This window comes from Taudactylus pleione, unplaced genomic scaffold (assembly GCF_031769625.1).
Source record: "Taudactylus pleione unplaced genomic scaffold, aTauple2 ptg000007l, whole genome shotgun sequence".
Lineage (NCBI taxonomy): Eukaryota > Metazoa > Chordata > Amphibia > Anura > Myobatrachidae > Taudactylus > Taudactylus pleione.
In genome coordinates this window covers 19,232,432-19,246,469 of record NW_028284410.1, presented here as the reverse complement: position 1 = coordinate 19,246,469, position 14,038 = coordinate 19,232,432, and the positions used below count along the sequence as shown (strand labels likewise).

At 40.3% G+C, this 14,038-nt stretch overlaps 1 long non-coding RNA gene across 1 annotated transcript in view; it reads right to left on the bottom strand.

The window, feature by feature from the left end:
- LOC148542939 (uncharacterized) overlaps positions 1 to 14,038 on the bottom strand; it is a 47,407-nt gene that overhangs the window by 8,166 nt on the left and 25,203 nt on the right. The window contains exon 2 of the long non-coding RNA XR_015873812.1: positions 10,301 to 10,386. This is a non-coding gene — a long non-coding RNA (uncharacterized LOC148542939). The remainder of the gene's footprint in view (positions 1 to 10,300; positions 10,387 to 14,038) is intronic.

Below are 14,038 nucleotides of genomic sequence, written 5' to 3'. Positions count from 1 at the left end.
GAGATCATATTAAAAATGGAGCAAGTACAACAGTGCAAAAATCCTGCTGCAGTTATAAGTGTACATAATTAAAAAAAATGTAATTACCTCTATTACCTGTTATCACTCATGTAGTCCCATTCACATCTGTTACATAACTATAGCACTCAAGGTCAAAATCCAATGCAGGCTTTCATATATAATTAGGAAGGCCACCGTAGAGTAATACAGAAGTATACAGCATGTATTATATCACTCCCAATAATGTAAATCCATGACATGCACAATGAGACCCAGCAGAGGTGCCCATTGCTTGCAGTTCCCACTGGCAAGAGAGGATAGGACCACAGATTAGCCTAAAATGTAACATAATAATGGCCAGCACATGGAGTAGTTACAAATAGTGGAATAGTTGAGCATGTTGAACTTGTCCCTGTATAGTCTATCTCTGTAGACTACTGTACGCATCCTGGTGCTGGTAGCCAATGTTACAGTTTAAAATATTTAGTAATAACTCACAGCTTGGTCACAGCAACATCGAGGCTGTCAAGAGATACACACAAAGTGAAATATAGAGGAGGAATAGAAAGGTTGATATTAAAGAAAAAGAAAGAGAAACACACACAACAGGGGGAGACATGAGGCAGAAGGGCGGTTAAGTCAAAATAAAAAAATAAAATAGAGAGCGCAGCCTAAATACAAGAAATAGACTTTACAATAAAGACATAGACATAATATAATTGAGAACACAAAAGTAGAAACAGGGAAAATGTGGAAAGAGAGCACAAAAAGAGGGGAGGGAGACAGTAAAAAGGTTGAGATAGAAAAATGAGGAAGAGAAAAAAAAGTGGCGAGAGGGAAATGGGGGGGGGGGGGAGGAAGAGAGAGACATGAAATCTGGTGGAAAACAAAGATATAAAGGGGCGGGACCACGGCCAGCAACAGAAATCTTGGGGCCTGGTACATTGATATATCTGGGGGGCCCCCCTCGACCACAGCACTTACACATTCCTCCCCTTCAAGTGCCAATACATGTACCACCAAATTTAAGACACTGCAATACTGTAATTCAGTTTCCGGAGTTTGCCTGTGAGAAGAAGCACCATCTTCAGATCACACATGCACAGAAGCCGGCTGCAGGGACAGGTAAGTAACGCCGCTACTCCTGCAGCTGCACTACTAATCGCGGGCACAGCTGCTTTCCGGAGTAGTTATCTCCACATCGGCACAGTGATGAATTGCTCCGGTGTTAAGTATCCCCTGCGGTGAGGTGAATACTTCATCATCGGGGGCCATATGGCCTCTGATGATGAAAATGCCCGATAGTCATAAATCATGTACAAAAATCTGAGGTAACTTCTAATATCCTAAATAATCAACAGAAGTTCATGTAATATATTGCTGATTCAAGTGATAACACCAAAAATTACTTTAGGTTACTTATGAAGTGCACCTGATGCTAACTGAGAAATGCATGGATTAGACTTTATAGTCTCTCTAGCCCACATGTATTATCTGACATTGGGAAACACCTGTACATTGCAGTGCCATTACTGAAGAAGTTAACAACTACCTAAATGAGTTTCTGAACAGTCTTAAGCTAGGGGCACACTTGTACACTCATGCTTTCAATGCAATTTTAGTTTCGATTACGCTTACATTCGGAAGTCCCGTACACAGTGATGATTCATACATACACACCTTTACAACTAACTTGCGATCCAGTTTACTCATCTGTCTAAAATATCTGCTGAAAAGACACAAAGACGGCTCTGCTGCTGGAGGAGTATGGGCAGAAGCATCGGACAGAACTGTCTAAAGTACACACTTCACTTTTTGTGTGATATTGTACCATAGAATCCAATGCAAATAAAACTGCACATAAAACCTGATCTTCAGATGCAACCTCTTTTCTTCTGATAAAATATGAACAAAGGTGTGTAAACACTTTTAATTGTATCAAGGGGTCGTGAATCGAAAGAACGGCCTAACGATTGTATAGAAGTATACCTAGCTTTAGACTTGGAGGATACCATTTCATAAACCTAATTAAAAGTTGGAGCAGTCGGTAATACTACAAAATCTTGACTCTAGTCAAGCATTGTGTAAGGGCACTAGATTGGTTGTCTAGCAAATTATGTCAAGTAGAGATGTGCGCTGACATTACGTGTCTGGTTCAGGTTTTGGATCCGGATTAATTTTCATGTTTTGATTTTGTTTTTTGCAAAACCACCCTCATGTGTTTTGGGTTTGTATTTGTATTTAAAAAATAAATAAAAATAAAACAGCTAAAAAGATGCTATTTTGACCCGTTAGCATGCAATCCAAAACCAGAGTTTGGTTTTTCAGAAGTTCAGAATCGCAGGGAGATCCGAACCGGGACTTGGTTAGACTCAGTACCCCTAAATTCGGTTATTGTCGGTTCTCTGAGGACCAGTCCTGCACATCTTTAATTTCAAAGTAATTGACTATGAAGTCCTTACAGGATCTTTTGAGGGTAGAAGGGTATTTGTCCTTAGCAATATGCTGGCCCCAATTAACCCTGACCTGTCCTTTACATTAAAGGGAAAGCAGGTTCCTATCAGACTTTCTTAATAATTAAAAGCCAAGGTCAAACTTTAGGCTCTATTGGCATATATTTAGTCATAGACTATTTTATGTTGTCTTTTACCTGAACAAAATCCTTTTAAAATGTAAGAGAAAAAGATGTTGTCTTAAGGTGGCGCACATTACTTCACTTTTAATAAATTCATATAAAGTGTCCAAATTTGGTAACAAACCAGCGTAACATATATACACAAGAATTGGGATAGAATGTGAATAAAGAAAGAAAACTGCATTAAAACAAGTCTGTCCTGCTGTGTCTTCATTTCTGATTACCTTTTGAATTTATACAAGTTGTCATTAGGCAGCATCCCCGACAGAATTGCATTTACAGCAACAAGGATACAGAGTCATTTGAATATTGTTACGCCAATTGTATACATGTGCAGAAGTATTATCTTTTCTATGATCAACAAAATCCCATCAGCAAGTCAACGTTAAAATGTTACCAACCGATGAATCAAATATTTACTCAGTAATTCAATATGTCTGAACAGTGTTGGCTTTAGCAAATTTATTGGGCATACTTTGTTCAACAAGCCCAGTGGGGCAACACACAAAAGGTGGTCCATGTCCCTTGCCCTTGGTAGACTCTTTAGTCATCTCCAGGAAACTCTTCTGGAATGATTGATTTGGTTACAAGTACCCATGCAGTTTGCATTTCATGTATTTTGAGTGCTTGCGACCTGGTGAATGATGAGTCTAAAATACAACAAATTGTATATTTTATTTTATATCCCATTCTATTTTTTACTAAACATATTATAATAACATATTATTATCATATATAAACATTTAACAATTGGCTGAATTGGTGCTAGATAATGCCAGTGTATTTAATTTATACAGATGGGGGTTAAAACAATGGAACTATTTTTAGGTTGGGATATAGAATGTCTGAAAGAAAGAATTGTTAAGTCTGTCCTTGCACAAACTTGCTACTGGTCATAATACTGTCCTTTGTATTTCTGTTAATAATTACTACTAATGTACATGCTATACTATTTATCTCAGCCATCTCCATCTGGAGGTTAATCCATGCATCTTGGCAGCTGAAAAGAAACACTGGAGCAGCCGTACACAGCTCCATAATGTCACTTTTGACCCAACACTTTCACTCCTGTAAAGTAAGTTATTTCTTTAACACCAAATACATATCACTCGTGAAACATCATGCAGGCTTTCATAAAACTGATTAACCCCAAGCACCTCCTTTACTGTAAGAAGACATTCTCAAAATAAAGTGTAAATATATTACTGTCTTACCAACATGCAATTAGCTTTCACCAGCCAGCATTACAAGGCATAATACACTGTTAACACACTAATAGGCATGCAAGGTAGTTATAATTCAATTAAAGGCACATTATTTCACTGCTGACTACAATAGCAAAGGCTGTGCAGTGTCTATGCTACATGAAACATGCTATTTAAGCTAAATCAACTTCTACTTAAGTGAACGGTAATAAGCATTCACAGGGGCAGCTTGAGCCCTAGGGGCATCATTTATCACACTGTAATAGAAAATGGGAAGGAATAATAACACCTAGATATTCAGCAGGAGTTTGCATACATTACTAGAGGAGGTACACTACACGCAGGGCAGCTTGGCTAGGAGAGAGATGAGATTTTGTCATTGTATTGTAACATGTAGCGTATCCAGATTTAATTCTTACTGCTTCCAATAAAAGACTGCTGTTTAATATCCTTCTACGCTTTATGCGTGGTGTATATATACATATATAAAAAAACTGTGTAAATATAGTGTGGTACTGGTGTTTCCTCCCCCCTCCCTCCAGTTTTATAGCTCTCCTTTTATTTCCCACCCTAGAAAAGGGGCAGGTTCAGGATCTGCTCTCCTGAGAGTCTGCGGCCTCGACCCCATGGCAGTATGTGTGTATAAAAAATGCAAAATTAAAACTTGCTCCCTACGGCCATAAAGCAGATGTTGGGTTATTTGTTCGCACCACCCTGAGAATGTTAACCAGGTTTCCAGCTCTCTCCGCTAATGATCAATGACAGGCACCAATTGTTCAGCTGTAGTTGTCCCTGTGTTTATAAGCACAGCTATCTTCACTGTGTCTCTCTCCCCAAGGGCAGAATAAACCCTTCTGTTACCAGAGGTGCTTGCAAGGTATTTCTGCAATCGACATAATGACCTTAAGATAGAAGTTTATATATATATGTATTTGTGTCTGTATATATATATATACACACACACAGTGGTATATAAATTATTGCACGTTTCATGTTACATAGATTGCTGCATTTATTACATTTATTATCAGGTGAAACAGTGATGGGGATTACTTTAACATTTGTATACTGTATTTTAAACGCACAGTTAAATTTCCTGAGTGAAGAAGTCTTGCTTCTGCTTGCATTGATATGTGGCATATTTATAAATTATATTGAAAAATAAAATGAACTTAGTACATTTAAGTCCTTTTCATTAAATTTAATTTAATTAGCAAATTGCATATTTGTAATTGTACGGAATGCTATTGAGCTTGTGCTTATCAGTTGATATAAAGAATTCAACTTTTGGATTCTAAAGTCAGAAGAATATATTTATTTGATAAAAATAAATATGAAATTGCAATAGATGAATTAAAATACATTAGTTTGCAGGAGTCTTTGATTTGCAAACTTTCTTTGTTCTAGGGTATAGGGTTGCCACCTCGCAACAGCTGGTGGGGTGGATGAGCAAGTCTCCCGAATACCGCTGGAACAAGGTAAAGTGAAAAAATTTCACTTACTTACTGTAGCTTGTCCCTACACAGGAGGGCAGGGCCGAGCATCTGCTCTCTGACCTAATGGTTCCCCCTTGAGCTCCCCCTCAGCTAGATTTTTCGGAAGCCTACTGTTGGCAATCCTAAGACTAGACTTGGATAATGAAAGAAAGCTTATCAGTTCAAACGCAAGGAAAGAAGACACTGAATCTTTCCAGGTAAATTGTTTACTGAACTGGTAACAAAAACATAGTTTTGAGCAATGCAATTAATTCATTATACAGTACAAACATAGCAACATGAAGAGCATCCACGGGCTAGGCCCAACTATAGGCCCAAATGGCATGATGGATAAAAAACAGATGCTGACTTGATCATAATTGCCACAACCAAATTGTAAGACAGAGCGAATTATTTGATGTATCTAACAGTTGATGGCTGTGGCTTGCTATGATCCTCTGGCTCACTCAGGAGAAAATAATAAAGGTATCAATCTACTGGAGCAACTTTGGACAGAGCAACCAACAGACCTAGCAAGGTATAGGGTGGGTAGGGTTGGTGCTGTTGCTAGGTGGCAACCCTATTCCCTAAGAACAAAGAAAGTTACAGGGTACCACTCAGTCCTTTAGGGTGTAGTTGATATAGTCCAGCAGGGTTGGTCCAGCAAAAGAGAAACAATCCTCTGGTGGTGCGTTTCTCTGTCGCAGACAGCTTTCTCAAAGGCACTATGTAACAGCTGTCTGTGACAGGGAAACGCGTCAGTCACACCACCAGAGGATTGTTTCTTACCTGCTGGACCACTCACTTTACACCATCTTTGGGAAGAGATTTTATTTCAACTAAAAACCGGATAAATGTAACATAAGCTACTCTGGAACCTGTTTGATTGGGAGTATCTCACAGCCAAGGGACTGCACAGGCTGCAGGTTATTCCAACCCTGCTGGACTTTATCAACTACACCCTAAAGGACTGAGCGGCACCCGTTAACTATACTTGGATCCCTCGCTTCATAGATATGCAGTGTTTGTTGCAACATGGACTGGTCCTATCCTCTGGTGTTTTAAAATTTACTCCACATATACGCCTTCTATTATAGGCCAAATGACATTTGTATGATTGAATTACATGTGCTTGCTGGATATATTTTAGACTGCATATTGTGCTTATTAAATTAGTTTTTTTATGCTTTAAAGGTTGCTCACACAATATTTATTCATCTATTTTGCTCAGTGCAATATTAGATTTTTGCGCTGTTTTTCTAAAAGTAATTTTTTGTTTTCTGTTGTTCATATTATTCTCCAGGGGGAACTACCCAGTACATACGGCACCACCTTCAATTTTATATACAATTTTAGTATATATGTTTATTGATTTTTATTACAGTTGGTTCTTTGATAATCTATATATCCTACACAGGGATTGATTTCAAGCAGCGCCTCACCATTTGTGTTTTTTTTACACTTTTCACTAGTATGGAACATCTGCTTTTATTAAACATGTAAAGGTGTAAGGCGCTATTGAGAGTCCAACCACCTTTATAGTCCATTGAAGCAGGTGGTCTCTTTGTTAGAAAATGGCAAAGATTCCAATGGCTGTGGTAGACAAACCAAATGGAAAACCTCCTATAGGTATAATTTGAGGCAAAACCAATTAGTGGGCAAAAGAAAAAGGGAATATATATTTAATATATGTATTCAGTGACTTTACATTTACAGTAGTTCTAGTTTTAATGACACATGTGACCTCTATAAGAAATGAATCGTGCAGACTTCGGAGACCATGACTGCAAAATCTATTTTCCCTTACTGCTAAGCTATAGACAAGACTTTGACTAGCAAGAGGCTGCAACTCCTTGAGCATATTTTAGAAAGAAGAGTAAATGAGGATACTCTGACTGCTTGAAAGTATTTTTAGGAGCCACCTGTCTGAGCGTGACCTGTGGGCCTTGAATGTGACTCCTGACCTCACCTATGAAATCTGGCCAAAGAGGTCTGCATCTACCAGAATCGGCATGTCACGTGGCCTCGGGGCTAAACTCATTAGTCCAGCTCTGGTCAACCGCTAGCCCATTGCCAATAATGAGGGTGGCTCTACTAATTGCCTTCAGTAGGATTTACTTAAAAGCTACTAGAGACTCTATTGTGCACAAAAAAGCCTACAGCTCCTGTACTCCTATCCAGACCACTGCAGGGCTGACACTGCTTAGCTTCCCAGGTACTGTATGGCAGAATCAATCTTTCTGACCCGAACGTAAAGAACCAGGAGCACCAGTTATTTTAAAACTGAATTTGTCTTAACATTTGGTTCAGTGCATTGCTTTAAGACCTATCACCCCATGTGAACAAAAAGAGAAGTGAACTTCAGGGCAAATAGTGCAGGTGCATCTTGGAGCCCTGTATAACTCCTTAAACCCCATTTATAATTTTTGACTAGGATTGCTCTGCAGCAGGGGTGGGAAATAACCGGCTTCTCAGCCACTGCTGAACCATACACCCCACCACAGCCTTAGCATGCCCTGATAGCAAAACTGAGGCAGTGCATGCTGGGATGCACAATCCCACAGCAACTGGAGGGCAGCCTACAGCTCCTGTACAGGCTAGCTGGGCAAATTTGTATATCTCATACCAATGACTAAGGTTCCAGTGTGAGGTATATCATTTGGTGGGAGGTTTTACCTGCTAATGCAATGCTAGCCATCTTTATGTCACTATACTTGCCTCTTTAAAGAGGCTGATGACCTAGTCACCTCTTCTGACTCACAGTCAAGAGGGACATGGTGGACATACATACTCAAGAGAGTTTAATACTGGAACATTGGGTTGGGACCCCTTTTGTCTTAAATAGAGATGTGCAATTCGGTTCTCCAGAAATCCGAATACACCCGAATTTCGTGAATCCGGTTAAATCCGAGTCGCGGTTCTAATCTCCTGAGGCGATCCGGGTAAATCCGGGTTGCGGTTCTGATCTTTTTGCGGTTCGGAATCAGATTTTAAATCCGAATTTCGGGTTTTGGATTGCATAAATTACATGATTTTAGCTGTTTTTAGAACTTTTTATCTATTTTTTATTTTAAAAATCCAGTTCTAAAACCAAAACACTTGAGGGTGGTTTGTAACATCAAATCCAGATCCAAAATCTTGGAAGAGATACAGATCCAAAACCAAAACATGGGGGTCGGCGCACATCCCTAGTCTTAAATGGGTGTCCTAATGGTGCCAGCTATGGGCAGGAGAAATGTGTCTGGTGAGGACACTGGTGCTTTGCCATCTCCGGGCAAGGATCCATTTGTGCCTGTACAGGCATCCCTGTGTGAATTTATCTCCACATTCACTTTTGCACCTCATGTTTTGCCACCCTTGGGCAATTTCAGGGACTGTTACATTTCTGACTGAACAGACGCAAACCCTCCAACATGACCCCTTCTACCAGGTACAAAAAGCTCTGTTCCTGTATTTCTTTCTTAATTGATGATTGCAGCCACCTGTGGTGCAACACCTGTCTCATCATTTGCCTAGCTCAATGCAGGTGTCTGCAATCATTAATTAGGTGGTAAGTTCAGGAGCAGAGCATTTTGTACTGGGTGGAAGGGGTCATGTTGGAGGGTAAGCATACATCCCTGAGTAGTCTCTAGAGGGAGAGGTGTCTTTTGGCAGTGTTGTACCTCAAACTCTGAGATAGAAAAAAAAATACATTTATTCCACTTGACAGAAATATATATTTTTTTCTTCATAATTAACAGCTGAAATGAGAAAGGTTACTTTTTGCAGTGATGTAAGAAAGTATTTAGGTGCGCTGTCACTTAAGCAGCCAGTCAGAGGTAGTCAGCCTCTAATACAATATATATATAAAAATACAAAGACTGGCGCTAAGAGCTAATGAATAATTGAACAAATACAATTTACAATTGAATGAGTAGGAAGCGGATGTCTAAAAAACAATATTATACACATTTATTGAAAATTAATACATATAAAAACCAATATGTAGAATATAGAAATAAAATCACTAATTAAGGAGCTTTGGGGTGAGTCAGACAATTTGATCTCTATCTATGGACATCCTGGGTGGGATGATAGAGTTAATGTCCAGATGATAAGTCAGTATAGACAATGATATATCGGTTCAAATACAGCAAATAGTTACTGGATAAAGATCCTTTGGGATGGCAGTCCAATTAGCAGATAACTGCAAAAATAATAACAGTGGTGAATGACTGGTATTGAATCTTCAGTCCACAGGAATGGTCCCTCAGAATAATGGTCCGATTAGCAGATCACTGCAAGGTAGCTGTTGGTAAAGATGTTAGGTAGCTGTCTCCTCAGGCATAGAGGATGGAACCTTATGGAATGGAAAAGCTGCAAAACTCACTGGATCCACAAATTGAAAAAATCCCAATGTCCATAGAGAGACTGTATAAAAGGCTTAACGCGTTTCGCTGGATATTAGAGCTCCAGCTTCTGATGGAAAAAGTGAATTATTGTTTTGGGGTGCAAACTTGCGGGAACCCCCCTGCACCCTCGGCCCCCCAAAGCTAAACTGCATGCGAAAAGAAAAGTACTCTACTTATCGTGTGCTTATTGAATATGCCCCTTTGTTTATGATAAAATTGATCCCATCGACCCCCACACATTTTGGTTCTAAAGCTATCTTTTTGTTTTGGCAAAACTACCCTGATGCGTTTTGGTATTGGATATTATTAAAAAATGATCAAAAACAGATGAGATCATGTAATTTGTTCCTACATAAGTATTTCTATCATTGACATTTATATACTGTAAAGTCAGTTTTCTAATGACGACCTCACAAATGTTAATACTTTCACCAATACTGGCTAAAGACTGCAACAAGGTGGCTAAAATTAGTGACAGAGCAGCGGCACAAACACATGGTACATATACAGCACCTATGAAACATAGTGGCACATCAGTGGCAGATATAATGGCAGTTTAATAAAAATATACAATAATTATAAATATAAACTTACGAATAGAGGTAGGATGGTCATTTCAGAACAGAAGATGCCCCACGGTGGGGCTATTTGGTCCCCCATGCAAGAAAACATTTTGGTGGCTGGAATGTAAAAGAGATAGGGATTTTACAAATGGTGGTTTCATTATTAATGTTGTTATCACTCTCATCAATGATGTCAATAATAACAAGGTATCAGTTCATCCGTTCTGAAATACAGCATTAGAGATTCTGGACCTAATTATGATGAGTAGGACACAAAGGCCCATATTAAATTTGAGGCAAAAAGTCTGTATGCGCGATACTTTTTCGCCGATGACATCATTTTTGCCTGTTTTGACTTTACTCCATATTCCATTTGAAAGACTTTCCACCTAGGTGGAAAGTCAATGCAATGTAATAGGCGAAAAAGTTTCGCCTATGAATAGCAAGCGGAAAAAAGTGCAGAATTGGGGTTTTTGGGGTGCAAAGTTGCGGGAACCCCCCTGCAGCCTTCAGACAGTCCCCCAAAGGTAAACTGTGTAAAAAAATAAAAAAAAACACTTAAGGATACCCCAAAAAATTACTTTGAAAAAGGGGGCGAAAAAAAAAAATTAGGTGGGACAAAGTTAAAAATTAGCTTCAAATTAGTAACTTTTAAATATGCTACCCCCCATTTTCAAGTACCCCAAATTTGATGGGAATACTTATTTTGTCCAAAAAAAATTGCTAAATACTATTCTTCACCACTTAACCAAAAACACAAATGGCACCTATTGAGCCCGTTTTAAAAGCCCAAATACTTTCAGCAGGGCTATTCGGGGGTACCCATAGTGATCCCCCATGTCTGTGCATCTTTTGGGGGGTGTCAGGCTGATTTCCCCAAATCTGACAGCACTTTCCGAATGTTTCAGTTTCACCGGGTGCCATTTTCGCCTACTTTCAAATTGAATACGGGGATACGCGGGGACGCGCGCAATAGTTTTCCACTGACAAAACAGGCGAAGTAGGCAGAAAGTCCGGGAGGCAAAAAAGTATCGCCGGGCTAATCTAATTGAATACGACACAAAGTGTGGACGTGAGGCAGCCAGATTTACAACCTTGAGCTAATTTGAGTATCTATCTGTCTATGCGAGTATCCCCTGTTTTCATGCATATAGTTTCCATCTGCAGCTGTTATCATTAGTATTGGTACTTACACCCATGTTGTGTACAAAAGATCCGTCTAAAACAGACGTCCCTTCTCCATCTGCATCCCAGCCAAGCAAGGAAGTATGGCTACATGCTCATGACACTCCCACAAGATGGAAATGGGCATCAGCAAGGTACAGTAACTGCCCATTTGCACCCAAAAATCCCCTTTCGCTCCCCTACCCGCCATCATGCCGTGTATGCATAGTGTGGTGCCTTAGCTGCTAATTTGTACATTAGCTTAGGGGAGAAGCTAAGCTTTATGTCACCAGGTGCACAGAATCAGCTCTGCACCACTTCCCCAGTAGATAGCAGTTACTCTCTACCTATGGGCGGAATTCAATTGTTTCCAGCCTCCTACATTCCCCACGGAGCTATTCAATTGTTGCTCTTGTTGGGGGCGAGCTGAAATGCGTGAAAAGTGACCCGTTTGGGTGCCCATTCTAATCAATTGAATCTTGCCCCACTGTCACTTTAGACGGGAGATCAGGCGTGAGAAAACAATTGAATTCCACCCCATGTGACCATCATATAATTCAGAAAAAAATACAACGGACCCATACAATACATAGAACATTCCAGTGACCGCCATATCATACAGAAAGTATCAATGGCCACCATATAATACAGAGAGGATCGCAGTAATCACCATATAATAGAGAGAGCATTATGACTGCCATATAATACAGATAGCATAATAATTCTGAAGCACTAAATTTATTATTTGCTATATTCTCAGCAATGTGGAATCCTGAAAAGAGTCTTAGCACAGTGAGACATTTTGCTATGTCATTCCTGAGATTTTCCAACAGATTGACACTGGTTAATTTCTTAAGGTAGGTACACACCTGACAAATATATCTGCATTTGATGGTTGTTCATACACACTGAACAACCATGACTGCCATCTGGCTGGGGGTCCCACTAGCAACCCCCTCCCCGACATTCTGTGCAGCGGGCAGTCAGCTGACCACCCGTACACTCAGCAAGATAAGCTGATATATCGTCCATAAGCTGCACTGCACAGCCCGCGCGATATGTCTGTCAATGGTGTCGTTCACAGACATATCGTCTGTACACACTGGCCGATGGGCACACGATATATTGTCCATTCAATTGAACGGCCGATATATGTTGGTCAGTGTGTACTCAGCATTAGTGAATCCAGTAAATCCAGCGATACATAGAGTACAGTAGGTTATCTGTGATTTACCATAGGGTCCAGGGGGTCTCCTGCAGTGCACACCCTGTACCCATAGTATATTTACCTTCTACCGGCAAGTGGGTCCCTCCTCCTCCACGGTTCCAGAGCCTTTGCTCTCGTGTATGCATGTGCCATCTTCCCGAGTATCACTGGGAAGATGGCTGAGGCGGAGGAGTGACCTGCTTGCTGTCACAAGGTAAGATGCAGCGCTTGGGGGTGCTGCTCAGATGATGGGGCCCTATGAACACTATCCTGGCTTTGTGTCATCGTGGCCCCGCCCCCTGACACTGAATCGCATCAACATGGCCCCGTCCCTTGCTTCACAATGCAGTCAATTTCGGCATTGTGAAGAGGGGGCGGGGCCATGATGACGTGATCATGCTGTTACGCCCCATGCTCCACCCCCAACAGAGCATCATTGGGGGCATTACTGTGCTGGCAGGATGAGAAGGATAATGACAATGTTACAGGCGCTGCTGTTGCTAAAGGCGATACACTTACCCAGTGAGCTATCATGTACAGTAGCACCACTTGCCCACAAATTCGTAGGTAAGTGGATAGTCGATAAAATGGCATTTTCTAGTGAATGAATGACTTATAGCCTCGTGATACAGCCTTGGAATTACTGTTTGGGGCATATGAAATCAAGATCGAATTTTGTAGCCTGGACTCAAATAATCTGCTAAAATTTAATGCATTAATGGTGGAAATCTGACACAAATCCATAGCTGGTACTGAAATCAGGGGCTGTTCGTTCATTACTTAAGTGCTTTTTATTTAGGTGTCCTTAAGCTTATTATCTTGGCTTGGTGTCACTAAATACTATGGAGCAAGTATCAACCTGGCTTTGAAGTAGAGATGTGCAGGTTCGGATTTACTCGGTTCTTATTGCTATTTTACCGCAAGTTCGGATTAGTTCGGATTTATTTTATTGGCTATCCAAAACACGTGATAGCCGACAGCCAATAAAATGCCGTTTTGAGATCCGAGTAAATCCGAGTAAAACCGAGTAAATCCGAACCCGCTCATCTCTATTTTGGAGTTGGATTTTTCTGGGAAAAGGCGAAAGGTTCATCTACAGAAAAATGTTATCTATTCAGCTGGATTCTGAGGATATAGAGTTCTATTTATCCATGAATAAAGTTTCTAACTTTTGTCATTCATTGGTGAAGGGTTTACTTTTCATCAGGCTTGCATGGTAGATGTAGCCCCTGTGATGCAAGTAAAGTTTTGTCTGCAACATTTGCCAGGGTTTTCTGCAGGCATATAACACAAGTTAGGGCAGCCATAAAGGGTGTTTATCACGTCACCAGGATGACTGCTTATCATTGGAATAACGTGGGAGTATGCAGGGTTACCTACCCTCCCGATTCGGCTGGG